Here is an 18,028-nt window from a genome sequence, read left to right on the forward strand (position 1 = left end):
TTAGCAAAAATACAAAAAGACTGAAAATAATGTGACCCCTCTAATAATACATGCATGTATAATAGGAGTATATGTAGTACAGGAAACATATATATTGTACATGATTCAGAGGGCTTAGAGAAGGGAGTAATTAACTCTGTCTTTCTGCCTTGGGACATCGGGAAAGCTGCCTGTGAATTATAGTGAAGTAAAGGAGAGCCGCATGCTGCGGCCAACTTTTAGTGCCATTCTAAAATATACTTCAAGACTTAAAAAAGTAGAAAGAGTTGCCAAAACTTGTACTCAACTATGTAAAATGTTATTGCAAGACGATACTTTCAAGTATAATCTGAGCAGAGAAGTCAGGAAAGATTATTCAAAATACCTGACTGTCAAAACAAAACTATTTTTTTAAAAAAGGGGTTTTACCTTCTAAAGTAAGAACTGAAAACAGCCCTTGCCTTCTGCTAAACTGGCTGACATCATTTAGCGAATTTACTTTTTTCTCTTTTCTTTCGGTTTTTGAGACAGGCTTTCACTATGTAGCCCAGGCTGGCCTCAAGCTGGTGGCCATTGTCCTCCCCCTCAGAAAGAGCGCTTGTCCTCCCAAATGCTGAGATTACAGGCACGCACCGCCATGCCGGCAAGTAGATTCACTTTTTATCTGAGTGATGAAAAACAGAAAATCAAATCAGGGAGCCCAATATTTCCTCTCAATTATCATTTGTTCATGCAACCTACAGAGATCCATTCTATGCCAAGAAGGATGGAGCCAGCGTCCCTCCGAGCCACACCAACAGCCACAGGACTAAGATCACCTCTTACATGATAGGTAGCTTCAGCCTCAGACAGCAGGGTCCGTGGCCTATTAGACATAGTAGGTCAAAAAATATCTACACAATTCCTTTCAAGTTGATAAGAACTGGTGGAAAGGAATACAACCAACTACTGGTATCATACTGTGTATGATATTCTGGGCTAATGGTCTGAGAGTTGAAAAGGAACGTATGATATTCCTCTGCCCTCAAAAAGCCAACAGTCTTATTTCAAGGACAAGGCTAATATACATTATATCAAGGACAATTTGAGAGAATAGATAATTCTAAAATAATTGACATAAATAGTGAATCAGATAGTGAATCAGAGGCTAGAGATTACTGAAATCCCCTAAACAAGACAAGTTCAGCTTTTTTTTTCCCATTAACTTTATTGGTACATTTTAGGTATACAATACAGTTACATTCATCATTGGGATCTTGCACCATTACATGAGTCTCTTGGTACTTATTTTTTTCCCCCTTCCCTTGCCCTCCCTTCACCCCCTCCACCCTTCCCTATTTGCAAAGACCTTGTTTCCATTTTTTTCCTCCTCTCATATTTTTTCCTTTCCCTTTTTTCCCTTCCCCTACCCCTCCCAATTCCCCTGCTCTTTTAGACCTTTTCTTCCTATTACACAATATTAGTTATACATTTTTTAAATTATAATATTAAGATCTAGGGGACATTACCACAGATTTTACAGAATTTAAAAAGATATAGAAAGCATATTACAAAAATCGTTTTTGAAATAAATTTGACATCTTCTAAGAAGTAACTTAGAAGACAAATTAATGAAACTAATTCTGGAGGAAATATAAAATTTGAATAGCACCTATTAAAGAAAGTATATTTCTAGCTTGAAAACCTACCTATATGACAACAGCAGGCTCATAAACATTTTAACTGATAAATTATATCAAACATTTAAAGCAGAAAAAAGAAGGGACACTTCTCCCCTTATTTTAGGAACTCAACATTGTGCTAATCCAAAAATTGAATAAAGACAATAGAAGAACAAAGTATGAACAAAGATAGAAATTTGTTTAATAAAACAAACTATTAGAAGTCAGATCTGGCAGGATGTAGAAAGTGGTTTTGTTATAGGGATGGCAGTGTTGGTTCAGCATTGGAAGATCCACCTCCAAAAGTAATCATTTTAACAGAAGAAAGGAAAAAGCCATATGATCCTGTCAGTAGTTGGAGAAAAAGTATTGGACTAAATTCTACAGCTGTTCATGGTAAAAGCTGTCAGGAGACTAGAAGTAGAACAGAAACTTCTCAACAGATTAAAGACATGTACTCCATACTTCCAGTGAGAATGCCTTACATAAATGGAGAAGATACAATGCTTTCTCCTTAAGGTGGGGAACAAGGGCAGATATGCTTACTCCTTATCTGTCCATTAAACTTTGAAACCTAGGCCCCACCAAAATAGTCTAGCAATAAAATGCCACAATTAGGATAGGATTGGCATGGCAGAAGCAAAATCTTTATATGTAGATGAAATGATCATCTACAGAGAAAATACTAAGAAATCTCTAGGAGCCCCTAGAACTTGTACTTGAATTTAGCAGGATTAGAAAACACAAGATATATATAAAAATTTAGGTCTGTGTATACTTGCTATAAATGAAGAACTGGATATTGACATTTAAAAGTTATGTAGGAGTACAAAGGACTCAGAAAAGCCAAAAATTAAAACTAAAACAAAAACAAAAACAGTGTTGGAAGACATTTAGCACTCAATTTTAAGACTTCTTCTAAAGCTACAGTAATCAAGGCAGTGTTGGTGTAAGGAAAGACATATAGATCACTTGAATAAAACAGAGAATCTAGAAATAGAGCCACACATATATGGTCCACTGGGTTTTGAAAGATTATTTAACATTAGCATTTTATAGAATATAAACTCGATTCAAGAGCCAAGGAAGAGATAGTGACCTCAGCTAACGGCACTAGAACACCTGGTATCTGTATATAAAAAATTAACCTCAACCTATTCTTTCCATACATGAAATTAACTTGAAGGGATCTATGAACCTAAATAAGAAAGCCTAAAAGTATAAAACTTTAAGAAGAAATTATAAGGGAAAATATTTATGAATTCAGGGTAGGCAAGAACTACCTAGGATACAAAAAACATGATGTATAAAAGAAAAAAATTGATAAATGAGATTCCATCAAAATTTAGAACTTTAAATGACATCATTAAAATAAAAAATAGTCCTTAAACAGACCATATTTACAATGCATATAACCTATGAGCAGAATATATAAAGAATTCTTAGAGCTCATTAATAGACAACCCAATTAAAATGTAGACATAAGAAGATGATAAATAGCCAGTATAGCACAAGGAGTGGTGTGCAACTCTAGAATCAGAAAAATACTAATCAGTACAATAATAAGATTGAATTATACACTCATTAGGGAGATGAAGTCAAAAGTTTTAAAAGCCTTGTCATGACTTTTTCTTTTTGTTGGATTCTCCCCCTTTGCGTTTAATTTGTCATGCCCAATGGATTCATTCTGCTGGGTTTCCTGGGGTTGTGATCCTCATTGTCTTTTCCTAGGGTATTGTCTAAAATTTTTTGGAGTGCCAGTTTAGTATTCATGAAGTTCCTGAGGTGCTCTTTATCATGAAAGTATCTTATTTCTCCATCAATTTTGAAAGATAGTTTTGCAGGGTACCTCCATCTGGGTTGGAGGCTGTTTTCCTTTAGGGCTTGAAATACATCACTCCAAGCTCTTCTTGCCTTAAGGGTTTGCATTGAGAAGTCTGCTGGGATTCTGATGGGCTTTCCTTTGTATGTGATTTGTTTCTTTTCTCTCACTGCTTGTAGAATTTTATTCTTCTGTTGGATTTCTGGAATCCTAACTATTATATGCCTATGTGTAGATTTTTTTTTATTAAGGCTAGCTGGAGTCCTATATGCCTCACTTATCTTTATGTCAAGTTCTTTTCCCCTCCTTGGGAAGTTTTCTGCCATCACTTCTGTGAAGAGTTTTTTTTATGTCATCTGCACTCTCTCCTCTTTCTTCATTGACTCCAATCATTCTTATGTTATTCTTCTTTGTATCATCTAGCAGCTGCTGGATTGATTTCTTGTGTTCCTGTACAATTTTAAAGCAATTTTTCTTTTCCTCCTCACTAATTGCAATCTTATCTTCTATATGTGAAATTCTATCCTCACATTGGTTCATTCTGCTGTGCAGACTTTTGATGGAGTTTTTAATCTCTTGGAAATCTGTTTGTATCTGTTTTATGGATTCCATTTATTTCCTATGTTCCATCATATTCCTCAGATCCTCTATTTATCTGTGTCCTCTCTAGATTTATTAATCATGTCTTGCACCATGAGCAAAATCTTTGCTGTTATCTGAGTAATTATTTCTGATTTCATTTTTCCCAGATCCTCTTTTGTTGCCAGTTCAGAGAGTCCAGGTGGTTGAGTATCAGAGTGTTCCATCTCATTTCCCTTTGGGGTTGCTGTAGGTGATCCAGAAGTCTGTTCTTGAGGCTTGTTTACGTGTCTTCTCATTTCCACGGGGGGGGGGGTGCTTCTGGCACCCACGCGGCTCACCTTCTCTGCCCTATGAGCTTGGGATGGCAGCGGGGGAGCTTCCTTCCAGGTGCTGGGACTGGCTGAGCTTCACTGCCAAGACAAGTTCAGCTTTATGGCCATGTGCTGAACCCTGAAATATACAAACTAGTGTTGACTGGTTAAGGAATTAGCTAAAAGTAAATTCAAGCTGACATAAGGAGACTAAAGTCATCAATATAAAGAAGGTCTAAAAAATACTAATTAATGTTAACTAGAGAGAAAATGAAAGTTTAGGGATGTTGGGAATAAAGAATTTGAACTTGACTCAATAAGCAAAGAGGATCACTAGAGCATTTTGAGAAAAACTTGAACAGGACATATTTAGGAGAGACATAATGAATCAAGAGAAATGTAGTCAGGTGACAGACTGATGTGGCAGCAGAAATAAGAGTACAAATCAGAGATGTTGTAGGAAGGAGGGAATAATCCTTCAATACTGAATATTAGGAGCTCCATGGAGTGGCCCAGCCATCTGAGAAAAAAAAAGATGATGAAGTCAACAGTAAGGAAAGTTGGAGGATGAGCTGGAGCAAAGATGGTAAGCTCAGCTGGGACCAGTTGAATTTGCAGGAAGGTCAAGTGGAAGCATCCTGGAGAGAGTTGGAAATAAACCACAGAGGTGCAGATGAGAGTTCTATTCTGGAAGTCCTCCTTAGGAGTCAGGGTCATACAATGAGCCATATGATCACAACAGGTATCTCAAAGTCAACAACTAATTTGTTGAAGGGCCCTTATCTTTTCAGTTTATGATAAACTTAGTTTAGAAAAGCACTACAAAACTTCCACGATAAAATCCCACAAAGAAATGAGTTTCACCATGAACTGATTTTCGTGTTAGAAACTCTCGAGGCACTAGGATTACTACTTCACCGTCCTCTCATTACGAGTTCTGCTTGGTAACCGAGTGGCTGCTTGTGTCAGATCTAACCCACCTGCACACAGCACAGAAAAATAGCAATTTTCTACTGCAGTACTTCCTTGAACAAAAGCTGAGCCTGCTTATTTCTGGTACACTGACCTCTTTGGGTTTCTGGAGACAATAAAATATAGAAGAGAGCAGGAGTAAAATCAGGTTTCTTTTGACTGAGGTTACCCTATGAGTCACTGAGCTAGAATGGCTTGTTTGTTCAATAAAATTAAATTCAACCTCTTACCCAGAATAGGCACAGCTTATCTCTCCTGACTTCATCAATAAACAAAATGAGGAGTTATTCCTTCAAAGTTTCAGAAGATCTATTTCACCATGGCCCCCGTTCTTCTCAACATAAGAAAAAATAGAGAATATCCCTTTCCTGATATCTTTTGTGTGTTTCCAAACTGAGGGTTGGCACACACAATCAACAAGATCTTGTTTTCTTCGGTAACTAGCAACCCAAATTGCCTTGGGGAACCTGGGGAACCTTGGGAGGAAGGGCAGCAATTACAGAGGAAAGTCCCAAGGGGAAGGTGGCCAGTGCCATGCACCTAACAGCCACCACGATAGCACTAAGATGGGAGGAGCTTAATCTCAGACACAGGATGCACCAAGCTGGGTAAGCGTCCCTGCTAAGCAGAGCCCTCCCAGGCTGTGGTCTCTAGAAGGCCTCAAAGTGCAGGACGATTGCTGTGAACATGGGAAATAACAAAGAGGCCCTTGGCAACCCAACCAAAGGCTGCTTCCCCGCCTCTTCTAGCATGGCTGTGCCACCCACCACTAGCTGAGCTCTCACAGCCCCCTGCACACACTAAACCACTGTCAAGAGAGGAAGCAGCAACTTGCTGAGACAGGCTTCTGTCCCTTCTGTCCATTAAGTTCTTAATAAATTACATTCTTTGTTAAAAAAAAAAAAAAAAAGAGAGGAAGCAGCAGCAATACTACAAGCTTTGAAATCTGACCTGGATTCAAACCCACTTCTTTTGTAGGTTTAGGAAAAATGCCCAAACTACTTAATGTGTCTGCTTGTTGGAAAGGGATTATAATGCTACCCTTACTGGGTTGTGCTGAGAAGTATATAAGATAACTATGTCCAGCAGTTCATCTTTCTTCTAATAGGCCCATAAGAAATGTAGTTGAACTTTGCATGTTTCTCCTCTTCCTGTTGAGCATACTTCTTCCAGCCACTTCTCCTCCTATGAAGCATCTATTCACCCTTGAGCCCTGGCCCTGACATCATGAGCCTTCTCCCAAAGGTCTAACTGATTATGCTCTCTGTGTTCCCACCCCATCTCCAGGAAGGCATCATCACATTGTAATTGCAAACTCATGGAATCTGAACCTCTGGTACAGCCCAGTATTTGCAAATATCCTGAGGCCATCTGATGCAACAAACCTGGCTCTGGACTTTCCCTGAGTTTTTAGGAACCATTGATATACATCAATTATACCATATACATACTCTAACAAAAAATAATAATAGCAGATAGGAGCTCTTAGGTGCTACATACCACCTTATGTGCTTTGCACATATTGGATCATTTAATCCCCATAAATTCCTATAGAGTAGGCACGATCATATAAAATGAGGAAATTAAGACCCAGAAGAGAACTATAGCTCACTCAAGGTCACCAACTTGTAACCTAGAATTCAAACTCCCAAAATATAATTTCAGAACGTAAGCTCTTAATGACCATGGAATATAATTCTATTTTATATATGAATTTAATGTACAAAGGCAATTCATGTATGTAGCCTGTTGCCTCTTATACATATATGACAATCCTTTTAATAGTTTTCATATGTTATAATTATTTTTATAACATTCAGACCATTTAGTACATTCAGATCATTTCCTTTTTGGTATTAAACTACTTTAATATCTTGGAAAAATATTTCTATAACACTGTGAAAATATATGATTAAACACCTAAAATATTAGATTTTCCAGCACTTCCACTAGATTTTTCAATATTCCTGCTGCCCTGGCAGAAAAGGCCAAATGACAAACTTCATCGCCCAACCTTGTGTGTGTTTATTTATTTATTTATTTATTTAGGGTACCAGGGATCAAACTCAGGACTTTGTGCTTGTGAGGCAGGCCCTTACCACTGGGCTAAATCCCTGGCCCCTCTTGTGTTTTCTGATAAGAAAGAGAAGGATGTGGTGGTGACAACTGAGAATTTTTGAGCTGTCCCCAAAGAAAAAGGAAATGGAATCAGTGTTGTGACAAATTAAAGTCAGATTTGTGTCTGCCACCAGTTGCTTTAATTTTTCTCAAGGGAGAGTTAGTTATTTCCTGTCATCCAAACTGTGCATCATTGAAAGAAAGAGTTTATCAAAATGTTTATAATATATTAAATAAAAAGAAACAAAATATAAAAATTCTATATCCATAAATAAGATCTCAGGATGTTTATAAAAATACGTCAAAATTGTAACATGACTTATTTCTTTGAGATCCTTCTTTTTTCTATTTCTACCATAAGCGTGTATTTCTCTTATAATCAGAAAAAAGTGATTTTATTTTTTAAAAGTTCAGTGTCCTCCAGAAATAAGTTGTTTTTCTTAAAATAATATCAAAACAGAAAATAAAGCTGCAGCCAACAAACCTTATTTAATAGGCCACCTTGGCAAACCAGCTGGAAATTGTGAAGTTGGGTGATTATCAAAAGTTATACATGCTTCCTTGTAATGATGTCTGATCTTGTAAAGATACAATTTATTCAATGAGCATGAAATCAAAGTTTTTACCTTGAAACAGGACCTTACATCCTTAATAAAGCTCTTCGATGAAGGCTGTGATAGTTTTCCATCACTGTGACAAAACACCTGAGAAAAACAACTTAAAGGAGGAAAGGTTTATTTTGGCTCATGGTTTCAGAGGTTTCAGTTCATGGTCACTTGGCTTCATTGCTTTTAAACCTGTAGCAAGGCAGAAACATCATGGCAGTAGGGTATGGTAGAAGAGAACTGCTCACCTCACAGCAGCCAAGGACGGAGGGAGGGAGAGAGGGACAGACAGACAGACAGACAGACAGAATGTGAATGTGCTAGTGGGCTTCTTCTTTCTCTACCATCTAAACCTCCAGCCTATTGGTTGGTGCCACCCTCATTCAGCGTGGGTCTCTCTCCTCAGATTGCTGTTCTACCTACTGTTCATCTCTAGAAACACACTAACAAATACACCCAGATGTATGCTTTCCTAATTTCTTAGGCATTTCTCAGTCCAATCAAGGTGACAATCAAGATTAACCATCACAAGTGCACTTAAAATCATTAGGCTCAATCAATAAATGTAATACACTATATTAACAGAGTCAAGGACAAAAACCATATGATCATCTCAATAGATGCAGAAAAAGCATTCGACAAAATCCAACACACATTCATGATAAAAACGCTACAGAAAATTGGAATAGAAGATCTTTATCTCAACCTGATTAAGGCTATCTATGAAAAACCAACAGCCAACATCATACTAAATGGTCAAAAACTGAAAACTTTCACACTAAAAATCAGGAACAAGTCAAGGATGCCCATTATCACCACTCCCGTTCAATATTGTTCTGGGAACATTAGCCACAGCAATTAGAAAAGAGAAAGAAATAAAAGGAATAAAGATAGGAAAGGAAGAAGTGAAACTGTCATTATTTGCTGATGATATGATACTTTACATAGAAGACCCAAAAAACTCCACCAAAAGACTTCTAGACTTAATTGGCAGATTCAGTAGAGTAGCTGGATACAAGGTCAACACTCAAAAAACAATAGCCTTCTTGTGCACAAATAACAGACTCACTGAGAGAGAAATTAGGGAAAAAATTCCCTTTACAATTGCACCCAAAAAATGAAATATCTAAGAATCAATCTAACAAAGGAAGCAAAAGACCTCTACACTGAAAACTACAGCACTCTGAAAGAAAGAGATCAAAGAGGGTATAAGAAAATGGAAGGACATCCCTGTTCCTGGGTAGGATGAACCAATATAGTGAAAATGGCCATACTTTCAAAACTACTATACAGATTTAATGCAATCCTGATTGAAATTCCAACAATATACTTCACAGAACTAGAGAAAACAATCCAAAAATTCATCTGGAACAATAAGAGACCTAGAATAGCAAAAGCAATTCTAAGCAACAGAGACATGGCAGGGGGTATCACAATCCCCAACTTGAAACTATACTACAAAGCTACTGTGATAAAAACAACACGGTACTGGCAAAAGAACAGACCTGAGGATCAGTGGAATACATTAGAAGATGCAGAAACAACTCCAGACATACTCAGCCACCTCATCTTTGAGAAAGGAGCCAACCACCATCATTGGAAGAAAGATAGCCTATTTAATAAATGGTGTTGGAAAAACTGGATTTCAACCTGCCAAAGATTAAAACTAGGCCCGTACCTATCACCATGCACTAAACTAAGATCAAAGTGGATTAAAGATCTAAATATTAAAACAGAAACACTAAACTTGCTGGAAGATAAGTTAGGTAGAACTCTTGAAGACATTGGCATAGGAAAAGACTTTATGAACAAAACCTCAGTAGCACAGGAAGTAGCACAAAGAATCAACAACTGGGATCTCATCTTATTAAAAAGCTTCTGCACTGCAAAAGAAACCACCAACAGAACTAAGAGACAACCTACAATGTGGGAAAAAAATTTTAGCAGCTGTACCTCAGACAAAGGACTACTATCTAGAACATATAAAGAACTGAAAAAAAATCAGACCCCCCAAATTCAAAGACCCAATTCAAAAATGGGCATCTGAAATGAACAGACATTTCTCAGACAAAGAAGTAAAAGCAGCAAATAAATATATGAAAAAATGTTCAACATCACTGGTCATTCGAGAGATGCAGATGAAAACAGCACTGAGAATCCACCTCACCCCACAAAGAATGGCTGCTATCAAGAAATCAACCAGTAACAAATGCTGGCAGGGCTGTGGGGAGAAAGGAACCCTTCTCCATTGCTGGTGGGAGTGTAGACTGGTGCAACCACTGTGGAAATCAGTATGGAGATACCTCAAAGAACTAGGACTAGAGGTCCCATTTGACCCAGTTATTCCCCTGCTGGGTATCTTCCCAAAAGAATTAAAAGAATCATACCACAGTGATATATGTTCACCCATGTTTAGAGCAGGACAGCATGTAATAGCTAAAGCTTGGAAACAGCCCAAGTGCCCATCAACTGGAAACTGGATAAAGAAGATGTGGTTTTTTTATAAAATGGAGTACTACTCAGCCATAAAGAACGAGAAACTAGAGTCATTTGTAGCTAAATGGATGCATATTGAAGCCATACTCTTAAATGAAATAAATAGGACACACATGTGTAAATACCAAATAGTTTCTCTAGTGAGAGAAACTGATAGTGTAAACAAGGGTTAAAATGATTAAAATGAATAATTGATAATTTAAAATAGGAAGAAAGGTCCAAAGGGGTAGGAGTGATGGGAGGGGAAGGGGAAAGGAAAGAAGGGAAAGGAAAAATTATGAGAAAAGAAAAAAACAGAAATGAAATCTATGTAAATAGAGAAGGATGGAGGGGGTGAAGGGCGCCCAGGTAATGGGGAAAAAATAAGAACCAAGATACATCATGTGCAGGTACAAGCAGCCAATGATAAATGTAAACGTATTGTATACCTAAAATGTACCAATAGAAGAACTTAAGAATAAAAAAAAAAATCATTAGGCCCAGAAAAGAAATAAAACAACTGTCTAGTAAGTCACTACAACATAGTGAGAACATTAAGATCCAAAGCTCACCTATTTGCCATTCTTTCTTTCCACTCAACCATATGGCCCCTCTTCTTTAAGCCTTACTTTAAAGATACAAAATAATTTTCCTACTTACAAAAAGAGAAACAATAATACCAGGAATCACTGGAAAATGGGTGGCAATGGCCCCAGGGATGGGTACCTGGACTCAGATGCTGGCAGCAGTGGCTGCAGGACCTAAGAGTCCCTGACTCCTAATGGAAAAGCTGGTTTCAGGAATGCCATGGAATCGCTGTGCTAGGTATTGAGTGTGTGTGGAGGTCTAGCACAGCACCTGCTGCCATATAAATTCCCAATAAGTGCAGGTTTGTTTTCATTGCTGTTATTAGTATTCCCGTTTAGCTATTATTATATGTGGCAGTGCTTAGAAGGTTATATAATATATAACAATATAAAGCACTTGACTTCTGTTGAAAGTGAATGATTACCTCTTTTCCATTTTTTAATATTTGTTAAGCTCCCCTTATAATCCAGACACATCTCTTTCCAGTGCTTATAAATCAAGCATTAGAGAGATTGAATGATAGTGGAAAAGTAGAGTTAGAGAAGTGGATTTTTTTGTTGTTCATTTTGGTGAAAGGGACATGTAGCAAGGCTGAAATTATGGTAATAAAGAACAAACTGAGGAAGAACAGTAGAGTCCATGGGAGCGGAAAGACAAAACTGAGAGTAAAGTATCCCGAGTAGACTGGAGTGGAGGACTGGCCTCAGGAAAGGAGGCAGCTCTCCTAACAGAACAGGTGAGGAGGACAGAAGGGTGGAGTGAGGCAGTTTTGTAGGTTGTGTAAAGAAAGAGAAAGAAGTTCCCATCCAGTGACTTCTAGTTTCTCTGTGAAGCAGCAAGCCAGGTAGAGAGTGGCTCAGGGGCCACCAGAAGTTGGTGGTCATGCATTAGTGGCACTGTTTCTCAATGTGGCCCAGAGAGAGAGCTCTGTGCTCCACCTGGCCACCAGCACTGAGTCATCAGAGTATCACTACATGGCACCAGGAAAGGGGAGATTTCAACAACAATGTGGTGGCCTTTCCCAGCTAAGTCTCTGCCATTGATTTCAACTTTGTCCTCACCATAGGGCCAGAGCAGATTAGCCTGCCACCCTTCCTGCCTCCCGATGTGCCCCAAGACCAGAGCTAGCCTCATGTGTGGCTCCACGCTTTCTCACATGCGCATCTTTGCTCTGTGGGTGATAGAATCTATCAGGGACACACGAGAAGGAGCACAAGTCCCACCTGTCCCCAGTGTCTGTGTCTGTGCACACCCACTCCACTCCATCCAAAGCTGGGGACTGGCTGCAGGAAGACAGCTGTGGCTGCACCTAGCTCATTCCTTGAGAGATTTCCCTTCTGTTCTTCTGTCCCCAGTGGCTCTGAATCTTACTATTCTAGTGTCTTCTCTCCCAAGAAGCACCAAGAAATTAGGCAAGTAGAACACACTCACCTTTGCAGCGATTGCAAGCCCTATCATCCTCTTTCCCTATCCCATGCAACATTTTTGACAATCCTTGCTCCATAAGGAAGGAGAATCCCCCATCTCCTCTCTTCTCTTCTCATTCTTTCATTTTGTGCCCTACTATGTCAGCTTTATCTTCTCTCTTGGACCCAATTCTTGGCAAAAAAGAACCCCAAAACTTAAATTATCCAAAAAAAATCTTTCCTTGGAGCCAGACATGGTAAATACCCATAATCCCTGGAAGGGATTATACTCTAGAGGATGAGGCAGGAGGATTGCAAGTTTGAACCCAGCCTGGGCAAGTTTTTGAGACCCTGTCTCGTAATCTACACACACACACATGCACGCGCACACACACACACACACACACACACACACATCAGAAACTTGAAAGCTAGGGATGTAGTTCTGCAGTAGAGCATGATTTACTTTACTACCATGCATAAACCCCTGTGTTTGATCTCCAGCACCACAAAAACAGGGAAATAAAATCTTCCCTATGGAAGGCCTAAAATAAATTCCCCCTCCTTTTTTTTAAGGAGAAAAGACAAACTAGATTAAACAATTTCCATTTATTGAGCAACTACTGCATGCCAGAGTATACGCTAGACAAGATAAAAGATGGTGAAATATTTTAGGAAAAGGCTACTGTGTGACTCACTAGAACACCAGATGAAGCAGCGGGTGCCCTGGAGGACCCAGTGGATAAAGCACTGGACATTCTAGTGAGGGACCTCATAGAAAGGGTGGCATTGGCACTTGAACAATGATTAGACTTTTGTAATTGGAAGTTTTAAAACTATGCATTCAAAATAAAGACCAGCAGTGGGGAAATGCTGGGTCCTTTCAAAGGATGACTGTCTTAGGGTCCTACAGTGAGTGTGTGGTGTTGAAGGGAGGGAGTTGCATGGTTTCAGGGAAGGTAATCAAGTCGATGCAAAATCAGGCTAAAACCTGTACTAAACCGATAAGGACTGAATAGAACCAGACCAGAGAACTTCTTGAGTGAGTATGTAATTTACACTGGAAAAAAAAATGGAAGCTGGATGTGGTGGAACACACCTGTAATCAATCCCATCTTAGTAACTTATCAAGACCCTGTCTCTGATTTTTTTTTAAATTTAAAAGGGGCCAGGAATGTAGCTCAATGCAAATGTTGTGGGTTCAATCCCCAGTACTGGGGGAAAAAAGGTGAATTTTTGAAAGCTTGTGAGTAAAGAAAAACACATTTTCTCTTCTTCATATCTTTTCCTGTCAAGTGTTTGCTTCTATTTAATATTAAAATTAAGTTACAAAGAAGTGGCCAGTTATTCTTGAGTGTACCAGGAAAATTCACTCTCTTCAACACCCTACCCCAACCTTCCATCCTAAAATCAATACCTCTTTATCAATGCGCTTTAGAAAAAACACCTACCCTGCTCTCAGTATTCAATTCTCTTTCAAATTTGTGGCATAGAAAATCCAGTATCTAAATCTGGTAGCAACATAGAATGTACAATTGTACAATTGTATATTGTAGCTCTAAATTAGGTAATATTTACTGAAGATATTCAACGTGCTAAGCACTTTAGGTTCATGGTCTTATTTACTCCTCTTGAAAACATGGTAGGTTCATTAATTATCGTGATCCTCTGTTGACACCAAAGACATACAGTCATCAGACACAGAAATCACGTAGCCCTACGAGGCTTGTCCAGTGACAAAGCCTTCCTGTGGACTCTAGAGATCATCTTCTATCATGCCCCTGCAATGCCTCTGCCACCCTCCAGTAGGGCTGCTGGGATATTCCTGTCCTTTCATTTACTCTTGTGGTAGATTTTCACTGAGCACATATTCTGTGTCAGACACTATTATTGCTTAGCTCTAGCAGCACTAAGAAACAAAAGTTCCTTTCTTTAAAAAATCTCATCTCTTATAATGTTTCCGCTGTCACATTTATTCCTCTTCATTATAGCAATAATTATTCTTTTTCTGTTAAATTTTACTTTTTCCATTTCAATTTTTACTTATTTTTTAGCATGTTTGCATTACATGGTGTTTACATTCATCTTAGAGAGTAGGTATATGTACTTAACATGTCCTAATTCTTTTTATTCCTTTTCCCTTCCCCTCCTTCCCTCTTCCCTCTATCTCTAGAGTCCCTTCCCATTTGCAATATTCTTTAAGAGGTAATACCAAGTCTCCAAAATTTTAGCATTCTTTATACCACTTACAAAATATCTGTGTGTGTGTGTGTGTGTGTGTGTGTGTGTGTGTTACTAGGGATTAAACCTAAGGCCTTCACACTGAGCTAAATCCCCGACCCTTTCTTTAAGACACGGCCCTGCTAAATTGAACAGGCTGTCCTCAAACCTGCAGTCCTTCTGCCTCATCCTCCCAAGTAGCTGGGATTCCAGATGTATACCACCATGCCTGGCCCATTGCCAAAATAGCTTAATATTCATGTAAAGAATCATTTTCACAGAAAATGGTGATGCCTCGGAAGGACGAGTCTTAAAAGATAAAGGTTGCTTAATATATTGAAACTCAAGCAAATTCTAGTCAGTTGAGTATTCCCTTAATGGAGAATTGCCAAGCATGGATAACTTGTTTTGAAAGAATTATAGCATAATTCAAACCTCCTAACCAAAAAAAAAAAAAAAAACTATTTGGGGCATAACTTAGTTCTTCTTTGGTGACTCACAACTTCTCATAATCTTAAAATGCTTCAGAGTCAATTATTTTAAACAGAAATTATTAACCCAAATTTCAAAACAAGCTTTGTGAAGTATTGAGTTTTCTTATTGCTAAAATTTCCACTTGCTGAACTGACAAAGACCTGTGGTGCCACCCAAGATTTTGAAAATAATCTAAAGCACAGGGTTTTTATCTCAGGTCTTTGGAAATGACTAACAGAAGAATACAATGGATGAATTTCATCTAACATTAATAGCTGGATATGTAAGAAACACCCACTAGATGAAAATTAATAATAAGTTGTGTCACCAGAGCCTGATGACAAGAATGATTGCCTTAGAGTATTTTTAAATTCTCTAATTGAATAGTTCTCACTACCTTAAATCACCTTTCAAGATTATTTCCAAGTGTCTTAAATAGAGAAGACTAAGAAAATTAATATCTATACTTTTTTTTCTGATAAAGGAAGCAACTACAGAAAGCTTTTTATTTGTTCAAAGTAACCAGTGCTATTGATGCAAAACAAAACCCAACAGCTTCCCCAAATACTTTCAAAACCAACATATTAAACTTGATTTTCATTAGAATGCTGTTTTTTTCACACTAGTGAATCAAACCCCAAGACCCATTTTATATATATAAATAAATATATATATAAATGATATAAGTTACTGAGCTTCATCTTCTGGACAAGAATGCCAAGTTAGTCTCTCTTCATAAAAAGCAATTACAATCTGAGGACATTTCATATTTGCCTCTTTTGCCCACACCAAGTCAGCCTCATCTGAATCTTTCCATTTCGTGAGAAACAATGATTCTCCACTACTGTCTGTGGCACCAGTTATTCATTCAGGATCAAGACCTCTAGCAAATCCTCTAGGTTTGTCAGCAGCATCTCTTTTCTTCTTTGATTTGCTATCATCAGATTCACTGTCAGGTAAAGATTTTCTTTTTGTACCATCTTTTTCTTTACCAGCTTTTTGAGAATTAAGAAATGCTTCAATTAATTCTGGACAATCTAAATTTTCCTCAGGTTCCCATGTATTGTCAGCATCTGTAAATCCCTTCCACTTCAGAAAACACTCCACCTTCCCACTCACTACACGACGGTCCAGTACTTTTTCTACCACAAATTCTTCAGGCTCTGCTTCCTCAACTTTTTTACTTTTTCCATTTTGTTTCTTTCCCATTTTTTGCAATGTAGTTTTATTGGAGGCCATTTTTTATTGCAGACTTGCAGAGCTACTATTCACCACCTGGGATGCTCGCTCCGCGGGTCTGCAGCGTCTGGGCCTGCGCACCTGCAGCCGCACTCACATCCGAGGCTATACTTTTTAAAATAATAATTAAGAGGCTCTGGCAACCACTTATCAATGATATTAATGGCATGAAGAAGAGGATGGGATGACCCAAATGTGATTTAAGGACAATTTAAATTATATATGAAACATTAAAACTTGGGCTGAAGAATTAAGAAATTCTTAATTCTATTTCTTAAATTTTGGAATGTAATATTAAATGGAACTCAAAAATATGTACAAAACATCAACAAAATAATATATTGTTAGAAAACCTATGCAAACAGACATTAAAAGAACTTCAATATATAAAATTAATGCCAAATGACAGGATCTGCTATGCATATCCCCTGATGCTAATCTGTAGCCACCAAATCAATGTAGAGTTTCATATCATATCCTTATTTCCTTCTCAACACCAATGGAAACCAATTTTGCTTTCATTTTTATAGTATGTTAATGAAGTGTAACTTCCACAAAGAAAATGACTTTATTTTGTTCACTGCTGCATCCTAGAACCCAAAGCAATGCTTTGTACCCAGTGAGGCCATGACAAATATTATTGAATGAATAAACAAATTAAGTTGTTTATTTGAAAAGATCTGTTGCTATGGATGTCTTACTCCATTACACATAACATGCTGACAACAGCGGCTGGGGTTTTGCCCTATTATAAGAAGTCTTTCAAAGATGAGTGCAGTAAAGGGTACTGTGTTAGTCTGTTTTCTGTTGCTATAACAAAATACCTAAAACTGAAAACTTTATAAATAAAAGAGGCTGATTTATCTTACAGCTTTGGAGGTTCAAAAGCTCTGCTCAGCTCTGAAGAGGGCTCTCTTGGCTGTGTGACATGATGAGTGGCATCACAACAGGAGTGTGTGCAGGAGACAGCAGTCATATGTGGCAGAGGAAGAAAACTGGAGAGGATGGAGAGAGCCAGTCTTGCCCTTTTTTATAATAACTCACCATCAGAACTACTTTAATTCCTTCTGAGGACCGTACCTCCAATGATCTAATGACCTTCCACTTGGCTCCGTGCTTTAAAGCTCCCATCACCTCATAAAGTTGCTCCACTGGGGACCATTGAAGATTCCAACATCTTAACCCTTAGGGAACATATGTAATTCATTTCCAAGTCAGAGCAAGTGTCTTCAGGAAGATTATCAATGTTACATGATATAGGTACTACTGGTATATCACCTGTATCCGTTCTGCTTTTACTTTATTTGTATTTGTAATCAGACAATATTTTAAAATATAATTTTTAGGATACATTTTTAGGAAAATGACAGGTCCTTTCTAAAGAACAAGGAAAATTAAGGAGTATGACTGGATCATTCTTGGTCCTTCAGTCTGATTTTCCAAACCTTTAAACTTTTATAGCACCATTTCCCAAAGTGTGGTGCATGTACTAACAGCTGTACAAGACGGTGTTTTTGTTACAGAAACAACTTTTTTCCTTTGCTTTAATCATTACGTATTTATTTTAACATGTGCT

General features: G+C 38.0%; 1 protein-coding gene and 1 pseudogene across 3 annotated transcripts in view; one reads left to right on the forward strand and one right to left on the reverse strand.

The window, feature by feature from the left end:
- The window catches only part of Pde7b (phosphodiesterase 7B), a 344,306-nt gene that overhangs the window by 273,626 nt on the left and 52,652 nt on the right, over nt 1-18,028 (forward strand). The window lies entirely within an intron of this gene.
- Nucleotides 15,753-16,509, reverse strand: LOC101716054 (chromobox protein homolog 3 pseudogene; annotated as a pseudogene).

The sequence above is a fragment of the Heterocephalus glaber genome, unplaced genomic scaffold, assembly GCF_053883595.1.
Source record: "Heterocephalus glaber isolate CG9 unplaced genomic scaffold, H.glaber_assembly_v1.0 deba00001550, whole genome shotgun sequence".
NCBI classification, from domain to species: Eukaryota; Metazoa; Chordata; class Mammalia; order Rodentia; family Bathyergidae; genus Heterocephalus; species Heterocephalus glaber.